Genomic DNA, 20,909 nt, shown 5'->3' on the forward strand with positions numbered 1-20,909 from the left:
AACGGTGTACCGTGATAATGATCTTCATTACGACTTGACCACGTTTGGTATTGCTCTCAGCATTGTTTGAAGTTTATGAGAATCTTTACAAACCACAAGCAATGCTGCATTGTGCAGCAGGCAACAGGGGACCCACGTGTAACAGCGGGTGCAACTGCAGCCACATTTAACAGATTGCAATGTGCGCAGTTTCACTCTCCAGTGGGACGACGGCGACCAGTACTTCGTTTCCGTTGATGTCTGCACATGGGCTGCACAGTTTACGATGGTGCAAAGAGCATAGGGACGGGTCCAGCGAGAACTGGAATCACGTGCTCTCGTCGGATGAGAGTGGATTCAGACAGAGGCGAGAGGTGGTACACACAATATACCCAGGAACATTGTCTAACACGATCGTTTTGGTGGCCCAGGTATTGTGGTGTGAGAAGGCATTGGCGTACTTACCTCCAAATCTTTGAACACAGTACCCGCCCCGATCAGCGTTTTTGTGACACTGTAGTCCTTCCCCATGTGTGTCTTTTCACGGGTACATTTTTGTGAATGGCAGTACTCTAGCCCATCGAACAGCGCAGATGGAGCAGCTCTTGGAAACGGAGGACGTTCAGCGAATGGACTGACATGCATGTTCTCCCGACTTAAACCCCGTCGAGCACGTGTTGGGGAGGCGCATAGCAGCACTTCAATAAGCACCAACGGCGATTCAGCAGTTTCTAACATTCTGCGTGGTGTCTGTTGTTCTAAGTCGTGTCTCCCTACCACTTTCGCGCAACGACGCTCTGAGCGTGTTTTTTAGGGAATTGACTAGTTTGAACCTGGGACCTGTTGCTGGTAAGGAGACGCCAGACCACACATGACATGTAGAGTTCAGAATAGTTCAGTGAGACTAGCGATGATATAACCAAATACTTAATGATTTCAGCGCCAGCTCCACTGCACTCCCTGTAAAAGAATCTTAATACTTACTAAATTTAGTGGAAGGGGGTTCAAGGCTTTCCTATTTTTAGTTAGCTGGTAAAATAACGTCGAAAAAGCAGTTAAGTTTACCATTGGAAATTTTATTCTACTCACAAAACATTGTTTATAAATTGCACTATTGATAAAAGGAAATGTTTTAATACAGGATGATAAAAACCAACTGTGTTCAACAAAAATGTGAACGAATATTCCCTGAGTGGGTTTCCAAGTTCTACAATGGATCAAAGGATGACCTATGCCATATCACATCTATAATCTAGGTTTAAATTAAGTTTCACAAAAGAGAAAACTATCAAAATGGTCTACAGGGACCCTCAATTATCTTTAATTACTTATCTAACTTGTTGTAAATTACAGTGGCTGATGTGGCTTCTCAATAATTAGATAACAGAAAAATTATCGCGTTTCAGATTTTAACTTACGTAGCAAATGTGAATACCATGAGCTTCAATTGACGATCGACACTAGTATTACGTATAAAGGGGATGTAACAGATGAGACTTCTGCAGTTCTGAGTGAAGCCTTATGCGTTCAAAAATGCGGCATCGCGTGCGTTCATTACCTTGTCGGTGTTCGTCAGGGGGCGGCGGCCGGCGCAACTCCATCCAGCTCGCTGTCTCCGAAGCAACTCTTTCCGAACTTCTCCTTACTACAATTTACCGAAGTTGGTTAAAAAAAAAAAAAAAAGAAAAGAACTATCTGGCTGTATTTTCATCTGACCAATCAGGGTCTCAATGTTAACCTTAAGCTCCACCTACAAAAATTCTGTCTATCCAATGAGAAACGTTATACTTTTCGTGGTGGGCCAATGTTTTTAACGTTTGCAACGTAACAGACGTGAAAATTCTCACGCTAAAACTTGCGGCTGGTGTGGCCCTTTTAGTGTTATCATAAGATCTATACTGTTGTTCTGGAGGGCTCTAGCTTTTAACATGGGCTGGGGGTGGTCCTAGCGGTTAGCTGGCGACGTGGGTGTCCGTCCCTTATCGTAGGGCCTTTTAGCTTAATACGGTTCTGCTCTCGGCTTCTGTTCTCGTTTCTCCCCTCGGAACTGCGTCTGTCTCACGGTGGGAAGGTATGACATGCATTTAGGCATTCTTGTGTTAGTCTGTGGTATTCCATTTGCTCACTCGTTACTCGTATTACTTTAGTTAATTTAATGTCACGATTTATTCGGAGGTATGTGACATACTACTGGATTTGCTTATCATGTCAGGGTTTCCATGGAAGGTGCTGGATTTGCCTGACACCTTACAAGTTTTCAATCACGCTGGTGTTTGAATCAGACGCCCTATTGCAAGAACTCCTTACCAACCCTGCGGCCACCATGGGAGCACATTGCAGAGCATGCACTGATGTCCATGGTGGTCAAACACCCTATTAAGAACCATGTCTCGCCTTCTCTAATGTCATAAATCGCGGTGATTTCAGTGTAATAATTACCTTTGAATAAAACTGCCATTTCTGTTTGTCTCATTGCGTATTTATTTCAGTTCGTTCCTGTAGCACTTCATACTGCAGCATTTATTCCTTTGTATGGTCCAAGTTTCATTGAACTAGGTTACTTGGCAGTGACATCAGGCAAAAGTTACTTTCTTTCTTAAGTTTTGCACACCACTGTCAATACAATTTAGTAATTAGCGGGAATCGGATTATGAAACTAATAACGTAAGAGCGTGAATGAAGATGCAAGAAGTTGAATTCAAAGTTAGAACAATATCCATCTCTTGAGTCAATAATATGGTGGTCTCCAGAGATATCGTATGTAGGACGCAATGTAATCGAACTGAGCTTTTGACGAGTATCGAAAGTATTAATTGAATTGTTCAGCTTTGGACAATTCGGTCTCTAGCATACATGGAAGAGAAGTCAGGTGAAGATTTTTATTTTTGTGATGTAACGATGCCGATTCCATGATATATATTGTGATTCTTTATCAATATGTAACTACCGTCAACTCCAGATGTAATTGGTATATAAAAAGGCTTTCTACACTAACTACTGCAGAATATTCTCTTATTCCATTAAAAGCATTGTCGTTCACAGTATCGAAGTCTTTACAGATTAAAGAACAACGAGCCCGACTGCTCACGATAGGTGATAAGCAATGCAACGCTGCAGCTTCAGATTTCCATTGAGAGGTAAGCGAAAAAATTTAAACCGTCCTGTTGTTAAAAATGTCGGCCATTCGATGGAGAGTAAGTACAACGGTGTCGTCAATGAAGTGTATTAACCCTCTGAGTACCAATGCTCCCCCCTCAATACACTATCTTCTTATTCTTTTTCTAAATACCAGTGCTTTTAGCATGAAACCACGGACGCTGTTGAAAGACAGAGACATCTGGTGGTGCACTGAGATACTTTACGAATGTAGCGCCGTGTAGCAGTCACTTGTAACGTTTCTAAGCAACAGTCGACGCAGAGAGTGTGCTATGCGATTGTGGGAGATGGTGACATACTGTTTTATATATATAGTGGACATATTGTATCACTGAGTGAAATTGAGTGTGTACATATAGTGTTACTTTAACGTAAATTTGAGTTGTTTCGAAATGAAACCAGCGAAGCTATATGCCGTTTTGATAGTAAATTTATTAAATTTCAAATTCAGTTTTGCTTGTTCTTTAGAACTATAATTTGTTTTAGGCATTATGAGTTCGAGATATTGAAATGTGCGATTAGAGCGAGGAAAAAAGGGAATTTACTTTCAAAGACAATGCAAGAAATGATGAGAGGCTGAAAAACTGTATATCCTACTGGTTCCCAAGTGAAACCACCTTCTTAAAACAATTGATTATTCACTTTTTGCCATTTTCTTCTTGCATTCGTAGCTTACTACGATAATAAAGCTAAATTTTGCTAAAAATTTTAAAAATATATATTTTTCATACTGTTGGGTCTTGGAAGGTTAAGAAATGATAGACGCTGCGTGTTATCTTGCTACATATTATAAACTTTAAGTATTACCGTAGGAACAGAACAGTTCCGGTAACTGTACAGTAACAAATTGCGCCTTTCATCAATTGGCTTTTGCGAAAGATGTAATTGGGAGGAAACGAGTCATAGCTGTCACCGCTGTAAGGGCTGCCACATCGAGTATTCGTCCCATATTGTTATAGAAGACGAGTGAACTGTTACTATATTTTGTTGAGGCAGTGGACAACGGCTCACGAATTCTACAGAAACAGTAAGGCTTGGGGAAACCTTGGTATTGCTACTTAGCCTATGCGCTTTTTCCATATGCAAGGGAGATCACAATATGCCTAACTAGTGCGAGGAGATTCTCTCTCTCTCTCTCTCTCTCTCTCTCTCTCTCTCTCTCTCTATCTATCTATCTATCTATCTTTCTTTTTATTTCAGCTCACTGTGACATGGCCACAACTATCTACACCTACGTCTACATTCATGTTGTAGAAACTGTTGTCAAACGCATGACAGAGGGTAATTCCCACTGTACTGACTATTAGGATATCTTCCCGTTCCATCGGCGTATGGTGCGCAGAAAGAGTGATTTTTAAATGCCTCCGTGGGCAATGTCATTAGTCTCATCTTGTCCTTGCGGCCCCTACGGGAACGGTAAGTAAGGGGTTGTAGCACATCGTTAATACATCACTTAATGCTCTGTAAACAGGTTTCCGCGGGATAGCTGGTGCAATCTTCGAGCGTCCGTCAATGAAGGCTTATCAAACAGCCCTGTGGCTATTCGTGCTGCCCTTCTCCGTGTACGTTAAATATCCTCTTTTAGCCTTATTTGGTGTGGGTCACACGAGTGTAGATTGATTGTATTTCCTTTGTACTGTACCAATAAACCGGAATCTCCCATCCGTTTTGCCTACGACTGAGTCTATGTGGTCGATCAGTTTCATATCCGTAAGAACCCGGTAATTGTATGAATTGACCGATTCCAGCTGTTACTGATTTAAATTAAATCCATACGATACTACTATTCTGCGTTTCGTGAAGATCTAAATTTTACATTTCTGAACATTTAAAGCAAGTTCTAACTTAAAATCTTGTCCAGACGTCGCTGAATATTTTTGGAGTTTCTAACAGACAGTACTTTTCTTACAGGCAATTGTACCATGTGCACCATCTCTATCAACATTGTCTGCCAGGTCATTAATATATACCATGAACAGCAAGGGTCCCAATAAACTTCTCTGGGACACGCTACATCTCTGCGCCTACTACATTTGTCCATAACTTTACAACCAACCACTGGCAGTTACCAGCCTGCATTGGAAACACGACAGAGAAATGCCGATCTAGAGAGAGGATAGCGACAAGGGTTATTGAATTCCAACGAAGAAGAAAATTTTTGTTTCGGACACTTACCTGGGTAATGCATCATTGCTTTTGGACAATATTCTTCATTGGTAATTAATTTTGGTCATTTCGAAGAACCAAATTAAGAATACCATCATTGCAGCAGCTTTTTTTAGCAGCTCATTTGTTTCTCCCGACGTAATTATAGCGCCATGCTAACGTTCCTATGACAGTTTATCACGAGTAGATCTCTGTATAAAATTGTAATGGTTCAAAAAGTCTATTGTTACGATTTTTGTAACTGATATTGAGGTATGTGTGTCGCCCAGTAAATTTACTCATTTATTTATCTAGTCATCCAGCGATCGTCTCACAGAGATAAAGGATTTGTCATCATAATACAACGAAAATAGAGCTCTCAAATGCACATTCATGTACACATATAAAAAAAAGTTTTGCATCACCTCGGTTCCGAGAGGTCCGAAACCTGTACAGAAAATTGGAGTAGACATCAACAAATTCGTCAGGGCACTGTTGGTCCAGATTGTCCCACTCGCCAACGACGAATCGGCGTAGATCCCTCAGAGTGGTTGGTGGGTCACGTCGTCCATAAACAGCTCTTTTCAATCTATCCCCGGCATGTTCGATAGGGTTATTGTCTGGAGAACATGCGGGCCACTCTAGTCGAGCGATGTCGTTATCCTGAAGGAAGTCATTCACAAGATGCGCACGATGGGGGCGCGAGTTGTCTTCCATGAAGACGAATCCCTCGCCAATATGCTGCCGATATGGTTGCACTATCGGTCGGAGGATTGCATTCACGTATCGTACAGCCGTTACGGCGCCTTCCATGACCGCCTGTGGTGTACGTCGGCCCCACATAATGCCACCCCAAAACATCAAGGAACCTCCACCTTGCTGCAGTCGCTGGACATTGTGTCTAAGGCGTTCAGCCTGACCGGGTTGCCTCCAAACACGTCTCCGACGATTATCTGGTTGAAGGCATATGCGACACTCATCGGTGAAAAGAACGTGATGCCAATATTGAGAGGTCCATTCGCCATGTTGTTGGCTCCATCTGTACAGCGTTCCATGATGTCGTGGTTGCAAAGATGGACCTCGCTATGGACGTCGAGAGTGAGGTATCGCATCATGCAGCCTACTGCGCACAGTTTCAGTCTTGATACAACGTCCTGTGGCTGGACGAAAAGTATTATTCAACATGGTGGCGTTACTGTCAGGATTCCTCCGAGCCGTAATCCGTAGGTAGCGGTTATCCATTGCAGTAGTAGCCCTTGAGCGGCCTGAGCCAGGCGTCATCGACAGTTCCTCTCTATCTGCATGCGAACAACATTGCTTTGGTTCGCCCCGAGACGCCTGGACACTTCCCTTGTTGAGAGCACTTCCTGGCACAACGTAACAATGCGTACGCGATTGAACCGCGGTATTGACCGTCTAAGCATAGCTGAACTACAAACAACACGATCCGTGTACCTCTTTCCGGGTGGAATGCCTGGAACTGATCGGCTGACGGAACCCATCCGTCTAATAGGCGCTGGTCTTGCATGGTTGTTTACATCTTTGAGCGAGTTTAATGACGTCTCTGAACAGTCAAAGTGACTGTGTCTGTGATACAATTTCCACAGTCAACGTCTATCTTCAATAGTTCTGGGAACCGGGTGATGCAAAACCTTTTTTTGATGTGTGTAGAATATGTTTCTAAAAGGATAGGACAAGGTCTTGCTGAAGTATTTGCCTGAATTGATTTAGAAAAACCAAGTACATTAGGATGATGAAGTCTTTTCGGGATATCAGCCGAACCAAGGCGTCGTTCTGCGGCAACGTTTCAGCAAGTTTCATACTTGTCATCTTCAGAAACAACGCCAGGAAAGTACACAACATTGAAGTTGACTGAAAAAAAAAATGGTTCAAATGGCTCTGAGCACTATGGGACTTAACTTCTGAGGTCATCAGTCCCCTAGAACTTAGAACTACTTAAACCTAACTAACCTAAGGATATCACACACATCCATGCCCGAGGCAGGATTCGAACCTGCGACCGTAGCGGTCGCGCGGTTCCAGACTGTAGCACCTAGAACCGCTCGGCCACAACGGCCGGCTGAAGTTGATTTCGTTGGCACTGAAGCCCTGCTGACGAAGGCAAAATTGAGACTGATGGTGTCACGAAGAAGAAAAACTCTGTACAGTGTTTATGGTTCTACGAAAGACTATAACAATCTGTTAATTGATAGAACCCTTCGAATTATTTCATGTTGAAGCAATAAACTATTTCCGTGCTTGAAAATAAATTGAGTCGGGGTTGATTACCGCTTATTGCATTTTAATAACGTGTACTTCATTACGAGATGATTATCTATAATGTAGTTACAGAATTGTAGAGCAACAGATTCGACTTTGAATATTAAAAAAAATGAGCAGTGGTCTATGCATTCAGACAACATTATGATGCTAAGTCACAACGGCATTTCATTTTATTCTGTCGAAATATCAGCAGTTGTCTAAATATTTCTTCCTGAAAAAATTTTGCACACATACTGATGTTTCTAATGAATAAATTAAAAAGGAAAATGAGAAGAGTCGGAAAATCAAAAAGGTAGCGTCTAAACCGTGGAACGGCTTGACGGAGTACACTTCAAACGCAGTGAACACTTTCCCGATACCGTTGATACCGCATTGACTGGTAACACCGTTGGCCGTATCTGAATTTAGCTCCCGCTCTCAAGATTGAATCTTAGCACCGAAACATCCCATTAAAACGCCGTTAATGGGCAAGGTGCCCCGAGTGGAAAAAAACAGGCGTGTAATCTTCCTTTCTATCCAATTACTGACTGTTGCTAATGAAATACTTAGGGCCGAAGTCTTTAATACTTCTTCCGTAACGAAGCAGTTTTTTTCGCCTTTTAGTAATAATTTACAAAGAATTTACTGAGTGGGGAGGCTAATAGCATTACATACATATTTTTAATTGTCGCTACCTTCCTAATTGAACAAGGTTCTTCTTTTATTAATTAGTTATTTAAAAGGAGTTTCAGATAAAGAGGCATTACATCCGTAGATTTTACAGGAACTTAAGCAATATTCGTTTCATAAGATGAACACACATTATTTCTATTCGTCAGCTTTTCGAACTTAAGTTTTCTTCCGTATGAATTATTTCTCGTTGAAGACAGTAACGATTTCATTACACAAGTAGATTCATACCGCTTACACGCAAACAACTACTTTCTTTCCTACTGTTGAAACAATGACTGTCAGTTGCCAGCTCATAGATTCAAAAGCAGTCTTCACTGTAAGCATTTTCGAACCGGAAGACCAGATCTACTGGTATGATCATTTTCCCGGGAATTTCTCCTCCTCCACATGAACAGCCAACACTAGTGTGCCTACGAATTACTCTTTCCACAATGGAAGAAAGGAGCAGGGAGAATTTCATTCAGCAGTTCAGACACTTGGTATCTTGGTTTACCAGTGACCACAGCATAGATATGGGCATCGAGGAGGGAACAGCAGTGGGAATTAAATAAATATATTTCTTAGGGGATACGCTCAGCTCAGATTAGTATCAGTGAAACATTAAGAGCAAAGAAACTGGTACATCTGGCCCCCGCGAGCACGCAGAAGCGCCGCAACATGTGGCATGGACCCGACTAATGTTTGAGGTAGTGCTGCAGGGCTGTCCATAAATCCGTAAGAGTACGAGGGGGTGGAGATTTCTTCTAAACAGCACGTCGCAAGGATCCCAGATATACTCAGTTTTCGTGTCTGGCGAGTTTGGTGGCCAGCGGAAGTGTTTAAACTCAGGAGAGTGTTCCTAGAGCCACTCTGCAGCAATTCTGGACATGTGGGGTGTCGCACACTCTGCTGGAATTGCCCAAATCCGTCGGAATGCACAATGGATAAGAACTGATGCAGGTGATCAGACAGGATGCTTGCGCACGTGACACCAGTGAGAGCCGTATCTAGACGTATCAGGGGTCCCATATCACTCCAACTGCACACGCCCCACAGTATTACAGAGCATTCACTAGCTTCAACAGTCCCCTGACGACGTACAGGATCCTTGGATACATGAGCTTGTCTCCATACCCGTTCCACTTTCGCCACGTTGAAAGTCTCTCTTCAGTCGTCGTTGGTCCAGTTCTTGCAGGACCTTTTCGCAGCCGCAGCGATGTCGGAGATTTGATGTTTTACCGGATTCCTGATATTCACGGTACACTCTTGAAATGATGGTACGGGAAAATCTCCACTTCATCGCTACCTCGGAGATGGTGTCCCATCGCTCGTGGGCCGACTCTAACACCACGTCCAAACTCACTCAAATCTTGATAACCTGCGACTGTAGCAGCAGTAACCTAGCTAACAACTGCGCCAGACACTTGTTGTCTTATATAGGCGCTGCCGACCGCAGCGCCTTATTCTGCCTGTTACCATTTCTATGTATTTGAATACGCGTGGCTAAACCAGATTCTTTGGCGCTTCAGTGTAGAATACCATAAAAAGCCCAGCAGTCATGTACGTCTCGGAAACCTGGAGCATGACTAAACGAAAAAAGGAAAAACTATTAACATTTGTAAGAAGAGAAAGGGGCATGATACGGGAACAGATTATATAGGAGATTTTAGGGGGAAGTTGAAAAACGAAGTAATGTACCTGTTTATGTAACAGCAAAAATCCTACAGAAGCTGAAGAGCAAAAGAATCCACTGGGTGGACCGCGTAGCCCGTATGCCTGAAGAAAGACGGCTGAAGAAGGCACTTGAAACCAACACCAGAAGCCCCGTAGGACAACCAGGGTAGCGGGTAGTAACGGATGACCTGGCGAAGGACCTGAAAGCCCTGGGGATTTAAGACACTTGGAGGAACCGAGTACAAAAGAGAAAGGAATGTAGGCAGTCCGTGAGTGAGAGAGTGAGAGAGTGAGTGAGAGAGAGAGAGAGAGAGAGAGAGAGAGAGTGAGTGAGTGCGTGCGCGCGCGCGTCCGTAACTGATGATCGGGAGTAGCACTAGTTGAGTTATAGAACATGAGTGCAAAGAATCGGCACGAACTATTTAAGAAACAATACCGGCAATTGCCTGAAGTAATTTAGGAGAATTAAGTGTATTCTGAGCAAATCTTAACTACTCTTCTCTCGAACAAAAGTTTTGTATCTCATCCATGCCGATTTGCAATTTGTTCGATTATCTTTTTTACATGCTTCAGTTGCATGCCTTATTTATCACTCGTATTTCCGCCTCGTTTTTAACCTAGACAGCGCTCTTACGCCAATTCGATGACTGTTGTTTAATATTTTCAGTTCTCCATCGCCTTTCATTTGAGCAGTAATGCCTGTTCAAATGTTTCCGTATTCCTCAGCCTACTTGTTAATACCTGTAAAATGTGAATCCCATGGGCTTGCTTTCCCCAGTTGGTCTGCATGTAATCAACCACCGAGTCAAAAACTGAATCTTCGCGTTATAGATTCTGCGTTGAATTCCTGATTCTGTTCTTTATGCCTTTATTTAGCTATAAGAGACCACTGACAAAATTTAACCTCAAATTTCTTTGATATCACCTGTTCAGTTGAGAAGGAAGTAATATTTATTAATAAAAGTAAGTGGATTTACTATGATGTTGGCAAAGGTAGCAGCACGAAGAACATAGAAGAAACTGAAGTGAACTTTTACTGCTGATCACAAATACAATAATATTGAAACGATTATTATTGAAGAAAGTAATAACTATTTATGGTTTCAGAATATTCATAAAAGTATGAGGCCAACATGTACCAAAAAATGGGCGTGTTGTGTACATTTTTGACTATTTCCATCTGTGCAATTGGACTGGAGGTCTCAGAAACTACGAAGGAAGTGAAAGGAAGATGCACTAATACTATATTGCAGTGCCTATGTTGCCCGAAGGAACACTGCAGTATCGTATTTATTCGTCGATATCAGGAAGTGACCACCCCCTGGACGGGAATTTAATAATGTGAAATGTAAACGAGTGCAGGTTGTGACGTATGAAAGACGACATAGGGAAGTTTGGGTCTGGCCGTGAGTCATGAACGGAGATCCAGACAGCGAAAGCTGTTGAGGCACCGCTCGCGTAAGACGGGAAATCCGGTTTCGAGTCCCAGTCCGGCACACATTTTCATTGTAGTCATTCCATTATAGAGATGATGGTTGTCCATATTCGCAACTGCAAATACATTTCATGTAGGATGCACGAAAGTTCAATGGGCATAGATACCAATGCTAAGGTTTACAGATATCATAGCCCTTGTGGTTGGACTTTTGTTACTTACCACGGAATATGACTTAAGATTACACGTAGCCAATACGAAGGGCATGAATAGTAGCAGAAAGGAGAATGACTACACGCATAACTAGTGGAAGAAGTGAAAAAAGTGAAAAAAATTTAGTGTCTAGGAAACAATATTACACAGGATAGTCGAAACAAGAAATATGTCAGAAGTAAACTGGCCCAGGCGAAGAAAGGTTTCAGGTTTCTGGTTTCTGCTCTGAAAGGGATCTACTGGCATTACAAAATTTATATGGAGCTGAGAAAGAAAGTGTACTTCTAGAACACAGTATTGCATACAAGTGGAACTTAAACGATGGGTAATCAGGAGAAGAAGGAACTATAACCATTTCGAAAATGGTGCTATCGAAGAATATTTTTTCACTTAATTTCTGACAGAGTATGAAATAAAGATATATTAAAAAGAATAGTTAACCAAGAAGTCAATGTGTCGCCCTTATCAGGAAAACGGACAGGCTAATGAGACATCAGCAACAGCATCCAGGGAAAGTTACTCTGTCGCTATCAGTTGGGTAGTCCAGTGACTGGTGAGCTAAAAGAACATGAAAATTCGAGAAAATCAACAGCTGTTGCTGCAGGGCGATGAAAACGTTCTACGGTGGAGGGACGAGACGAATATGCAGACCAGCAACATAGTAGTAAGTCTGCCTTCGGACTAGGATCACATTTTGCTTGCCGCATGTGGGAAGTCTTGCTACTGGCGTACGGGTAGTGAAGCTGTGCCGAGGAGAGGCAGTACGCTGGGATAGAAACATCTTCTAAAATCTTACTGTCTTGTTAGTTTCTGTAACATAATCAAATTACAGGCTTTCGTAACATGACTGTCTATGCATGTGTTAGCTTACCAAATTAAACTGACTTGTAACGTTCATCATATACGTTCAACCTATAACATTATTCATATCTGCCACTTCAAAGACAGAAATTTAAAAGCAGATTTGATATTGCGTTCATTGAACTTGAGACAGTTTGATCATAAATACACGCACACACACACACACACACACACACACACACACACACACACACACACACACACACTTATAATATGTATGGGTGGACTTCTTCGGATTCGCTACTAACTGTGCTAGCCGCGCTGGAGTATCCGTGATACGCGAAACCTCACAGTGCTGTTGAACTTAAAAACTTATTCGCATAGGTACAATTTCAAGGTAGTCGTCGGTCGGAGCAATGCTTTATAGAGTATTATTTGTATGAAGGGTTTTTTTATGAATCTGTAACAGCTACCTCCTGTTCAGGCATCTCTTTCGAATACCGCTTCTCTCGCCTACGTATCGGCAGTTGACCCTTAACATAAACAAATGAGGGATTGGAAGAATGCAGCGATCAGTATCGAATAATGCGGATTTATTGCAGGTCTATTTCAACTATATTACAGTCATATTAGTGCATACATCATCCAATGTGGTCACATCAAACTTGTGCTTAAACGCAAACTTTCAAGTTTCAAAACATAGTCACACCTATCAAAATATTAAGAAAAAGAAACAGCATATCCGACAATACGAAGGATGAATTCATGTATTCAAACTTGAAAGACACGTGTGTTTGAAGACAAGTTCGATGTGAACACATTGGGTGATACATGCACCGATAATTGCTATTCTACAATCTAAATCTATCGGCAAGAACCCAAGGTCATTCGCCAATGATCGCTGCATTCCTCCATTTCTATATCCAACTGTCGCTGCACACGGGAGTCCTATGGATTCCGACATAAATAAACAAATGGAACGTATTGCGCATAAATAAGCAGAAAGGCCTGTTACTGTCTGATTAAACGATTGCAGAACACTCACTGGAAGCAGTCGCATCCATAAAATATATAGCAGTAAGCGTAGGTAGCGCCCGGTTGGCCGTGCGGTCTAACACACAACTTTCCGCCTAGTCCCCGGCACGAATCCGCCCGGCGGATTTGTGTCGAGGTCCGGTGAACTGGCCAGTCTGTGGGTGGTTTTTAGGCTGTTTTCCATCTGCCTCGGCGAATGCGGGCTGGTTCCCCTTACTCCGACTCAGTTACACTATGTCGGCGATTGCTGCGCAAACAAGTTCTCCACGTACGCGTACACCACCGTTAATCTACCACGCGAACATAGGGGTTACACTCGCCTGGTGTGAGACGTTCCCCGGGGGGGGGGGGGGGGGGGGGGGGGCGTGGGTTCCACGCAGAACCGCACAATAACCCTGGGTTCGGTGTGGGGCGGCGGAGGGATGAAGTTGACTGCGGTAGTCGTCGTGGAGTTGTGAATCACTGCGGCTGCGGCGGAGACGGAGCCTCTCCGTCGTTCCTAGGTCTCCGGTTAACATACAATACAATAAAATAAAATACAAGGGTACAGAGTGATTTTAAGTGGAACGCCAATATAGGACAAATCGCAGGGAAGACAGATTCCTTGGAAGAATCCCCAAAGACTGTAATCCACTCATGAACGAGGTAGCTTACAAAACAGTCGTTCGACCAATATTGCTCTTGTACGATCTGTACCAGGTTGGACTGATAAAGGAAAAATAAAAGATCCAAACAAGATCAGCTTCACTTAGCGGGCGTGACAGCATCACAGAGATGCTCAATCAACTGCAGTGGCATACGCTGCAAAGAGGGCATTTTGCATCACGGTGTGGATTATTGTTAAAGTTCGGAGAGCTTAGCTTTCGTAAAAGCGGCAGCCAACGTATTGCTCCCTTCTATGTGTATCTCGAGCAAAAACCAAGAAGACGAAATTAGATAGATTCGAGCTGACACGGTGGAATACCACCAACCTTTCTCCCCGCGAACCATTCATGACTGGAACCGGAAATTTGCAAAAACTTTCTAAAGACAAGCTCATATAAATATTTATTTACAAAAAACCGGTTTCGACGGGCTTTGTTGCACCTTCAGGTCTTCAAAAATTGATGTTATAAAGTGTGTTTAAAATGAACGCATTTTATAAACAATGAACACACATTTTTGAAGACCTGAAGATGATAGCAAAGTCTGTCGCAACCGGTTGTTTGTAAACAAAGAAATAATACCAGAATGAGATTTTCACTCTGCAGCGGAGTGTGCGCTGATATGAAACTTCCTGGCAGATTAAAACTGTGTGCCCGACCGAGACTCGAACTCGGGACCTTTGCCTTTCACGGGCAAGTGCTCTACCAACTGAGCTATCGAAGCACGACTCACGCCCGGTACTCACAGCTTTACTTCTGCCAGTACCTCGTCTCCTACCTTCCAAACTTTACAGAAGCTCTCCTGCGAAACTTGCAGAACTAATGTTTCGCAGGAGAGCTTCTGTAAAGTTTGGAAGGTAGGAGACGAGGTACTGGCAGAAGTAAAGCTGTGAGTACCGGGCCTGAGTCGTGCTTCGGTAGCTCAGTTGGTAGAGCACTTGCCCGTGAAAGGCAAAGGTCCCGAGTTCGAGTCTCGGTCGGGCACACAGTTTTAATCTGCCAGGAAGTTTCAAAGAAATAATAATGCGCTCTTGGCCTTCGAAAGTTTGGACATATCGCTCCTTCTAATTTCTCAGCACGAGAAAATTCTACGAAAGTGTTAAGTTATAGTGGTACACGAACTACCCTCCGTCTCACGGGCGTAAGATGACTGGCGAAGTATAGATGTGGATGCAGAGGCAAATGTTTGTGATGACGTAGCGAAAGCCGCAGTCCGAGCCTGACACGACGTAAAGAAGAGAACTGAACCGATTGATATCTGTTACAAGAAAAACGAATGGTACGAGGACAAAGAGCGCAGCCCAAGAACCGCAGCGACGCTGCTGCTAAATGGATAGCTAGGGGGCTCGGCTGCGGCTCGCTGGGCGCACAGGCGGCGGATGCGCTCCCGCTGGAAGCAATTGAAGAGCCCGGCAGCGCACTCAGCATTAAGGATGCAGAGCCCCCGCAGCCTAACCGCATCAGCCGGCAGACGGCGGGCCCTGAGTGCCGTCATTACGCCTCCCCTCCTCTGGCTGCAACACGCGGGCGCCCCTGCGAGGGCGCCAGCCGCTTCCCGCACAACACCTGTCTCTGCCGCGCCCTTGAAATATTCACGCGCAGACAAACGCGAGAGCTTCCCTCGCAGGTAGCCTATCTACGTAAATCGCTACATGCAGAGTTCCATTCTGTGGCATCGCCGTTCCATGCATTCCAGATTTTTGTGGAATAGCGTTCCCGAAGGCTGCTCAAGTCCTCAGGACAATGTGGGATTCGTAGTTTCGCTCTCATTCCGTACATTTCTGTAATATGTGACACTAATTTTTATTTTTTTCACTTTCACTACAGATCCGTTCTCAGGAATCATTGTCATTATCGAGTTACCTGCGATACGATGTGGGTGACATTTGTATTACACATATGTTACGGTAGAACACTGAGCATGGACTGCTACTTAAATGTACTCTTATACTGTCTAGATGAATCGACATCGCCCGCAACAGTATTTGGACGTCGTTCTATATTCGTTGAATCAAGTCAGTAGTTAATCTGTTATGACAGTAATTCGACAGTTCTGGAGCTACGATGTCAGATGTTTACAAATTAAAAGCACTAAACGTGTAACATCGTAGCTCCAAATCTGTGAGATTTCGTCGTAACAAATTAACTACTAACTTAATTCAACAAACACTGGACGACAGTCAAAATATAGTTGCCAACGATGTAACATGAATTTCGATCCATCTAGTCAATATACAGGTTGTACATTAATAAAACCGACAAATTGCGGAGACGTGTTTCTGACTCGAAATGGAGGGAAAAAGGTCCTATGAACATGTGTCGGGAAATGGACGCTGTGCGTGTAACAACAACAAATCGTCCCGGAACACAATACAGAGCTGCACCGCATCCAAGTCACAAGAGATGTTCTACTCGTCGCAGTTGATAGGGATTGTAGCGGTTGTCATACAGGATACATACGTAGGTTGGAACTTAAATAGTGGCAACACTGCTGTGGCGACACTATGCAATGGAATCTCCTATTGCCGTTGATAGCACACGGTGGTGACATACCTACCTTACCTCCGAGCAAATGGACTCGCCCGTTCCACGTCACCGGCGTGCGCACACTCGAGGGAAAAACAGTCACTTGTGAGCGAGCGGTCTCACGTAACGGTGTCACTATGTTTTCGAAACAGGAACAACGGAGTTGGATCAAGATTGAATGTGCTAGAGATCGTACATCAAGAAAGTGTCATCAAGGCCTTCAAGAGGCGGGGAATCGGCATTGCCGTACAGAACACTGGCACGTTGGGTAAAGGCCTTCAACGAAGGTCGGCAAACTGTGGGAGGCATGCATCGGGCGGTCGTCCTAGCGTCGCTGAAGGAGAGGTGCATGCTGTTGCCGCGTTAGTGGACAGTGTTCGACGCCATACGATTAGTGAGCTCGCCCACGAAACCGGATTAGCGCATACGACTGTGCTTCGCATCCTGAAGGAACGCCTGGGCATGCGAAAAATTCTATTACGACGGGTTCCGCATGACTTGACGGAAATGGAGAAATGAATGCGTTACGACGCTGCTCAGACGCACTTGGAGCGCTATGAGCGCAAAGGAGAGGCTTTCTTACGCCTTATCGTAACACTAGATGAGACATGGGCCACATTGCACGAGCCAAAACTGAAACGTCAATCCAACGAATGGCGTCATTATGGGTCGCCGCGAAAGTTGAAAGTGCATCAGAGCCCCGGTATGGTGAAAGTTATGGTGATTCTCGTGTACAGCTGTGATGGTGTTATCCTAACGCATTACGTTTCTCCACGAGAAACCGTCAATGGACAGTATTACTGTTTGTTTTTGGAGTATCACCTGCAACCAGCTTTGCGAAAGAAGCGGCGACACTTTCTGCGCAACTCACCCGTCATTTTGCACGACAATGCACGGGCGCATACAGCGCAAGCTGTGGCTGCTCTGTTCAGTCGATGGGACTTGGGAGTACTGTACCATCCACTATACTCCCCAGATTTAAGTCCTTGTGACTTTGATTTGATTCCGAAGATGACAGAACCACTCCGTGGCATTCGCTTCAGAACTGTTCCAGAGATTCGACAAGCAGTAGACCGCTACATTCACACGATCTACAGAACAGGCTCTGCTAACGGTATACTACACCTTCCACATCGCTGGCAACGGGTTCTAAACAACGCTGGTGACTACTTTGAAGGACAGTAACAGGTGCAAACATGTAACACTCTTGTATCGGTTGTGAGTAAATAGTTGCCAGTATTTAACTTCCAACCCTCGTACAGCGGTACTGTGACTTACACAATGCTGGCGGGCCTTTTAGCTGGAGCTTGTACTAAGGTTCGTCTCAAAATCCAGTTGAACCTGGTCCTTCAGATTTGCTGTACGCACTGTCCGCCGCCTCCCTGCACGTTGTTCTGTCTGAAAGGGCCCATGATCCCACAAAGGCCTAAAAAGGGGATTGAAATGTCGTGTTGTGTGGTTGGTATCTGTGAGTGTACCTGTTTTGGTATAGCCGTGCTACCTTTCGAGCGTTTCCAACTGCTTGGCCGTACATTAACACCATCTCGGCTTGTTCCCAACAGGTTTACCGCGTCATTCTGCTGCTTTCAGTACGCCGCGTCAATCTCGCAGCCTACAATACAGAGAGAACACACGGCACGTGGTCAGAGGAATTCTCATTCGTCAGAGCCACGTGTCGTGGCAACTATACTTTTCCGGACACATGTTCATATAACTTTTTTCCTCCATTTTGTGCCAGGAATCTGTTCCTGCATATTGTCGGTTGTATTTATTTCAGCTTGTGTATGTAAGTAGTAATCCATGCTCAATATTTTACAATTAGATAATATGTATAGTGAAAATAACGTCACTTATACCGCAGCACAGGTCCCTCGATAACGGCAATTTTAGCCGAAAAGGAATCCGTAGCTGAAGTGCAACAAATAAAAATTAATATCACAGAACAGCAAGCCTGAACTGTCATTAATAAATACATCATTTGCTGACTTTTACTACGCTGCAAGCTCTAGGTAACAAATTTATTTAATAACTAATAAAATGATGTAAACAATAACCAATAGTATTTATCAAACTACTTTCCTTAGTTGCAAAATCAGTTATTAGTATCTTCTTGGTTTGCAAGTTATGCCCCCACGACCTAATAAAACAATGTTTTATTGCCAGACGCGTTTTGCTTCTTTCATTTTCGATGCATTTTCTGTGGCCTGTAATACTTCCAGCGGATGGCTTAGTGACTAAGCTACCTTGTGTGTCCACCCTTTAAGTGAGAACGCCCAGGTCACACGGCTCAGTGTGACGCAGACGTGTAAACCAATTACGCACCGTGCCACTGAGACTCACTCGTGTTTCTTATCGCCGACTTCATAGGGGTCAATCGGCCTTTCGAGTGGCGTGATGGTCGTTTTGCGGAGTTGACACCCAAGTAGGACCTCTGACTTGATGTATGTTGTGATGCTAGCAACTGAACACGTGAACGTTCCTACACTCGTAGGCGAGGTTCTGGACGCCCACGCAGCATAGATACCCTAATGACCGCCGTATTGTACGGCCGGCAGTGGCAGGATAGATAACAGCAAATGTGACTTCAAAAGTGTCGACACTAACTGTTCGGAGCCGGTAGTCTTCAGCTTGCGTCACTGCATCGACGTGCACAGCTCTGTGGGTGCCGCCAGAAGATTACATGGAGGATGGAACAGCGCGTTGACGTCTTTAGCAACAAAGATTCTGCCTGAATGCAAGAGACGGTCGTCCGCACATGCGACCTGGTAAGCACTGCCTTGAACATTGTATGTAACTGACACACATTCATCTCAAATGGTTCAAATGGCTCTGAGCACTATGGGACTCAACTTCTGAGGTCATTAGTCCCCTAGAACGTAGAACTACTTAAACCTAACTAACCTAAGGACATCACACATATCTATGCCTGAGGCAGGATTCGAACCTGCGACCGTAGCGGTCGCGCGGTTCCAGACTGAAGCGCCTAGAACTGCTCGGCCACTACGGCCGGCTGCAACAGGAAAGTGACGTGTTCTTCCAACAGGATTAAAGTCGTGATGCATCTTCCCTGGCCAGCATCAGGCCGAACTTGTGTCCAATTGATCACGCGTGTGACCTGATGGTACGACAAGTTACTAATTCCGTTCTTCCATCCACAACTCCAGCAGAACTGTGCGAACAGATCCAGGAGATATGGGCTAACGTATCCCAAGACGATGTTAGTCATCTTTATTTGACTGCTTGCCAGAATCAGTGCGTGCCAATTGACACCCTTGGAGGCTACCGTGCGTAGTAACATGGTTGTTTCAGAATTCTATGTACTCCGTGACTGTTTCTTCAATAAGCCGAATTAATTGGAAAGCTCCCTGTAGTTGTTATAATTTTCTTTGCAGACACCGTACATACTTTTTTTTTACAGTAGTTATATGATGTACACGTGGGATATCTTTCTACACTACGTTTTTCGTTATCCTTGCCAGTGGACATGGAGACTATGGATCAGAAAAGAGATCCTTATACTCGCTTCAAACTCGCCAGCGAGTCATGTGACGTCATCTCCGAACTCACGTTCTCCGTTTGCTCGTAGACTTATGAGTCTCCGCGACAACGGACTCACCACCTGACGCTGTTGTCGGGTGCAGGTGGACTCGACTCGCTCAGAAAGAAGACCGAGTGCACGAGTTCAGAAGTGTAACTGCGGACTCGGGGCGTTCCCGCAACAGTTTTGAAAGAAATTTTCGCCATTCAACTGTAAATTACTGTTCATGGCTTTATAGCCATTTCCGAGTGGAGCTTGAAATGTCACAAAAGTCCAATCTCTCTAAATGGCAGAAACAACTTGTATACCAATATAACAACTGATCAGTTAGCACTGAATATTGTTCTGTTTATACATACATCTACATAGATAACTTTTTCGAAGACTGCTACAAATTTATTGTAATACTTAATACCAATTCACAGAATATCTAACAATTACGCTGACACGCAAACAATTCCGAGGCATTACCGAATCTGTAACGACAGTATCAAAATACATGACATGAGGATAAAGTGCAATCTGTAAATGATGATCAACTGCTAAAATAAAAACAGAAAAGAATGATAAGCTACACAACTCGCTGTTAGCCCATAAACACAAGCTGCCATGACGAAATTAATACAGAAGTAGCACGTAGTTTCATCGCAGGGATGTAACAGTGACGTTATTCTGTGCCCAATTTTTGTTTGACGTAGCACATTTGTTTTCACGTAGTGGAGGTGGAATAAACAAGAATACAGCAACGTTGCTTTCATTGTACGAAATTAATGTTTCTTCGGAAGCGTGGTTGCTTGCGCGAAACTTCTTCCAGGTATTATTTCTCCTC

General features: G+C 43.9%; 1 protein-coding gene and 2 non-coding genes across 5 annotated transcripts in view; 1 reads left to right on the top strand and 2 right to left on the bottom strand.

The window, feature by feature from the left end:
- LOC124777967 (pleckstrin homology-like domain family B member 1) overlaps nt 1-20,909 on the bottom strand; it is a 1,066,194-nt gene that overhangs the window by 678,461 nt on the left and 366,824 nt on the right. The window lies entirely within an intron of this gene.
- Trnas-uga lies at nt 14,667-14,741 on the bottom strand. Its single transcript has one exon. It is a non-coding gene; the product is annotated as a tRNA-Ser (tRNA).
- Nucleotides 14,927-15,001, top strand: Trnas-uga. Its single transcript has one exon. It is a non-coding gene; the product is annotated as a tRNA-Ser (tRNA).

The sequence above is a fragment of the Schistocerca piceifrons genome, chromosome 2 (assembly GCF_021461385.2).
Source record: "Schistocerca piceifrons isolate TAMUIC-IGC-003096 chromosome 2, iqSchPice1.1, whole genome shotgun sequence".
Taxonomy (NCBI): domain Eukaryota; kingdom Metazoa; phylum Arthropoda; class Insecta; order Orthoptera; family Acrididae; genus Schistocerca; species Schistocerca piceifrons.